A 5,279-nucleotide genomic window follows, 5' to 3' on the forward strand; every position below is an offset into this window, starting at 1 on the left:
GGTTTTAAATATTAAAAGCAACCTGGAGACAAAGAAAAGACCTTTTCAAGAAAGGCATCAGGGCTTCCCTGGTGGCGCAGTGGTTGAGAATCCGCCTGCCAATGCGGGGGACATGGGTTCGAGCCCTGGTCTGGGAAGATCCCACATGCCGCGGAGCAACTGGGCCCGTGAGCCACAGCTACTGAGCCTGCGCGTCTGGAGCCTGTGCTCCACAACAAGAGAGGCCGCGATAGTGAGAGGCCCGCGCACCGCGATGAAGAGTGGCCCCCGCTTGCCGCCAACTAGAGAAAGCCCTCGCACAGAAACGAAGACCCAACACAGCCAAAAATAAATAAATAAATTAATTAATTAAAAAAAAAAAAAAGAAAGGCATCAGTCAAAGCAAACAGAAACTCCACGGGCCATTGAAAGTCAAGAGGGCAAGGTTGGCCTCTTAATAAGAGCTTCCCTCCCACCCTCTGATTGGGCGTTTCCCGGTTTGGATGCCCTCCGAGCTCCCCTGGGCTCTCGCCCCGCCCACCGAGATGCGCCTTCCACCCCTTCCCCCAGGGGAGGCTTGGCTCTACGCTCGGAGACCTCCAAGGAGGATGCAGCCGACATTAACGCACCAACCCCAACCGGCAGCCGAACTGTCGAACGACAGGCCGAGGAACCAAGAACCAAGGGCAAGAGGGACGCCGCCGCCACCTGCTCCTCCAGCGGCGGCGCGTTCCGGGGTTGCCAGGACACCTGCCCAGCAACGAGCGGCAGCCGCCTCCGGCCAGGCGGGGCTTCCCGGGCCTCCTGCCTCTGTACCCCGGGGCTCTTTGGGCCTCCGCACGTGATGGAGTCATTTGAAGGGGCAGAACTAGAGTCTCCAGCCTTGGTGGGGCGTCGTGGGCAAGGACCGCTGGAAAAACGGCTTAGCGTTTCTGGATTTTTTTTCTTTTCTTTTTAAGAGTTGTGGTTCTTCTCCAGGCAATTTTCATTATCGGGACTGTAGCCTCTGGTGGCAGTGAAGGATAAGCCCTCCACAGAGCTTGCAGATGCCCGCTTATAATTGGCATGGATTAGACAAGATCACCTGCCACTTCAGAGTGCCTTTTCTGGGCCAGGCTCCCTGGTGGATGTTATCTTCCTTAAGCTGCCAGCTGCATTTTTCAAAATAGAAAGCTGAATTTGAGCAAGGGCTTGCTCAAGGTCACCCAGAAAACTGAGTTTCATTTCCAAGTTTTCTTATTCCAAATCTACCACTCTCTCCATCATACCAACTTAAACTTATCTTACTAATACTTACCAGCATGTAATCAATCGTGCAAGCAAAGCTTTTCTCCAAGTCTGGTTTAAGTCCCTCAATTCAAATTCTGGCCTAATTCCTCCCTTGGTGAAGTGGAAAAAAAAAAAAATTAGACTGTGTTTTTATTTTTAATAATCTTTTTAGTGACTATAAAAATTTTTTTTTACTGATTATTACAAAAAAGTGGTCATTGTAGAAATCTTGAAAGATATTTTTAAATATTGTTAATACTCATAATCCCACAATCTAGATAAAACACTTATTTCTGGATATCTATTTCTGTATAACAAATTGCCCCCAAATTGCTTTAAACAACAACAATCATTATTATCTCCTGATTCTGGGGGTTGGCTAGGCTAAGCTAGGCTATTTCCATTTGGGGTCATGTGGTTGCAGTCAGAAGGTGGCTGGACCTTTCTCACTCATATGTCTGGTGACTTGTGTTGACCATAAACTGGGACCTCAGCTGGGGCTTTAGCCATATCACCTACGCATGGCTTTTCCATGTACTTCTTCGAAGCATGGTGTCTGGGTTCCAAATAGGAGCATCCCAGGAGAATCAGGCAGAAGCATCCATAGGCATGGATGTAAGGAGAGGGAACTTTGACTACACCTCTCACTGGGAGAATCCAGGTCACATTGTATGAAGAGCCTAGGGGGTGGGGGACCTTGTTGTAACCATCTTAGAAAATACAACCTGCCACACCACTACTAATATTTAGGAGTTCTTTTCTCCCTGTCCTTTTTTCTATGCACATAAGTGTTTCTGTTTTCGTTTTTGTTGGGGTTTTTTGTTTGTTTGTTTTTGGCTACGACATGTGGCTTGCAAGATCTTAACTCCCCGACCTGGGCTGGAACCCGGGCTGGGGCAGTGAAAGCTCAAGAGTCCTACTGGACCGCCAGGGAATTCCCAACATATATGTTAACATAAGTGGAATTTAACTACATATACAACTTTCTAGCATGCTTTTTAAAATTTCACATTATATCCTGATCATTTCCTCTTATTAAAGTTTTTTTTAAAACCACACTTTATCTGTTTAATTATCCCATGGTAGAAGAGGTAACATTTCTAATAGAAATGTTAGCTGGGCAACAGCGTAGTTATTAAAATGCTGTAATGCCAAGAAGGCAGAGATTTTTGTCTGTTTTCTTCACTGCTACATACCAAGCACCTAGCACAGTGCCTAGCACATATAGACACTCAATAACCATGTTTAATGAATGCATAAATGGGTGGATGGATTGTTGATTTAAATGGCCTGAGCTGAGCCCCTCTCCTATTTGCATCCTCCTGGAAAGAAAGAGACCAGGCCTCTAACCTGCATCACCAGGTTTCAAAACATCAAGACCTGTTGGTCCGGAGATTGTGGGGCAGGCGGGTAGATCGCAGAGCTGAAACTCTCTCTCATCCTAGGTGTCCTGCGTACTGCGGGCTCGTAAACCTTCCGTTACTCTGCAGATTTAAAGCCGCCCGGGCCACTATGCATTCATCCCTTGGGCAAGTTTTAGATGCTTCCTGCGCCTGGCCGAGGTCTGGCAGGGCACGGGAGTCACCTAAGGGGTTCTCCGGGCGGCGGAGCCCCGGAAGCCTCCCACGTGCGCAGCTGGGCTGCCCGGGTTCAGCAGCAAAGGTGAGGGTTTGGGGTGCTCGATGCGTCCAGAAGCCCGAGACCTCCTGAAGCTCCCGGAAAAGCCTGCTGGGCCCTGGAGGGCTAGCACCATCCGGCAAGACGGGCTTCTCCAGGGTCTCCCACTGGCGTCTCCTCTTTTGGCTGCGCGCCCCAAACCAAGCACGGCGTGGAGGTCACCGCGGACCCGCGTGGGAACAGAGGGTTGACGCAGGAAGTGGGGCCGATCCCGGGCCCCCGAAATCAACTCGACCTTCTTTCGGGCTGTAGGGCCCTCCTTGCTGCTCTGCAGTCTGGGATCCTTCCGTGCCGTGAGCTGGGTCTGAATGAGACGGGGGAACTTGGGACTCCGCGGCCACCACTAGCAGAAGTAGGGTTTACGTGTCTAAGCATGATGTTTTTCTGTTCTTGTTTTTGTTTCTGTTTTGAAATTGCTGTTTTTGAGGGTCACAAGTGGTTGCATATCGGCAGTTTCAGGATCCAACCTAATCGTAAAAGGCAAACGCTTCTAGCAGGTTCCATGGCGAGGTGAGAGGAAGGTGAGCTGGACCTTAGCCCCACCAACCCCTCTGCCCTGCGGAACCCCCCTTCGCGTTTACTGATTGGGGGCTCAGCTCTGAGAAGGGACAGCAGAGTGAGGCAGGTGGTGGAAGCAGGTGGACCCCGCGGGTGTTGCAGGCACCGATCGGGAGGGTCCGTTCTCGTTCTTGCTTGGCCTGCTGCGATCCCAGACCCTTTAGAGCACAGGGTGAGGCAGCTGTAAGAACTAGGTGTCCGGGGATTAGAGGAAACCAGGCAGCAGAGGGAGAGTGATATCAAATAAACTCTACTCCTGTTCCTTTCGGGTCTTAACGGAACAGTGGCGAGAAACTTTGAGCCTAGAAGGATGGCATCGTTTGATAGCCAGCAGTCAGGGACACCGGTAAAAAGCCTCTTGTGTCTGGTAAACCTCAAGAGTTTCAACCTAAATTGGGGGGGGGGGGGTCTTAAACATTACCTCTCCCCCCAGCTGCACTGCTAACAGCTCAAGTATGGGAGCCTCTCTTCCCCAAAGTCAAGAAAGAGTCACCACAAACCCTCATTTGACATGCTGTCCCATAAGCACACACCAGAGGGCAGTGTAATCCAGGACATGGGAAATAAAATGTGATGGGAGATTCTCTACTGATGCCTTCAGGCGGAGGCATCACAAGCCTCCTACAAACAGGGTGCTGGGGAAATGGGCGTTGAGTGGATTACTGATGCACCATCGTCTTTGAAAACCTTCAGTGGTAGGCAGAGGGGGCCTGGCAACGATGGACGAGAGGGAGCATTAGTACCTCAGAACCTGTTACCACCACCAGTTCCCAAATGCTCAAAGGGCCGCACCATCAGTTCAGGTCAGGAAACAGTTACCAAGCACCTCCTATGTGCCAGGCACTGCGCTAGGGGCAGGGATTCAAAGGTGAGTAAAACCCAGTCCCTTCCCCAGTTGAGCGCCTATGATGTGCCAATCTCTTTACATTCATTATCCCATTTAACTCTTACAATGGTAAAGTGTTGTAAGAATCATCCCCATTTTACAGATGATGAAAAACAGACTCAGAGGGGTAAAGTACTAGTCCCATTAGTAACTGGCAAAGATGGAGTTTAAACCAGCTGTCTCTAGATTCAGAGCCAGGGCCCTCACTACTGTGAGCATTCTTAGTATGTGGTCTCGCAAGGTTATTGCGAGGATTAATGAATAAACATATGTAAAGCGCTTAGCATGACATGCACGCGTTAAGAAGCCACTAAGTATGCTCTTTTGTTAAGAGCATTTCCTTCTATAACTGATTTCTCTAACTATGAAGTACCAGCTCAAATCAGATGCAAGAGGAGCTGAACAGCATCTGGCCTGTTCTGTTGTCCCCGGGAAGGGGTGAGGAGAGAAAACAGTAGATGCAATTTTCACTTTTGCAAGTTGTTGAAGAGCCAGAGGCCTTTGGGAAGGGGTCAGGTCATCCCCCCTACCCTGCTCACCCTGCACTCTGTGAGGAGGGCTGCTAAACCCCCTCATGTCCCACTCCCACTCAGGTGTTGAGCCAGGACCAGGGACAAAGAGCCTTCTGAAGGACCAGCTTTAGGACGCAAATGGGGAAGACTTCCTCCTGGGGTGGATGGGCTCCGCCACACAAACTCAAAGAAAAATGTAAAAATGGCTGGGTTAGGGAATCCAGGCAAATCTAGGAAATTCTCCCCAGGAAAAGGAGGGTGCAAGACAGAACTGGAGCAAATGTACACAGTAAACTCGGAAAATAAATTCAAGTTAGCGTTCAGAGGGACTTCCCTGGTGGTCCAGTGGTAAAGAATCCACCTTCCAATGCAGGGGACGCAGGTTCGATCCCTGGTTG

The sequence above is a fragment of the Balaenoptera musculus genome, chromosome 11 (genome assembly GCF_009873245.2).
Source record: "Balaenoptera musculus isolate JJ_BM4_2016_0621 chromosome 11, mBalMus1.pri.v3, whole genome shotgun sequence".
NCBI lineage: Eukaryota > Metazoa > Chordata > Mammalia > Artiodactyla > Balaenopteridae > Balaenoptera > Balaenoptera musculus.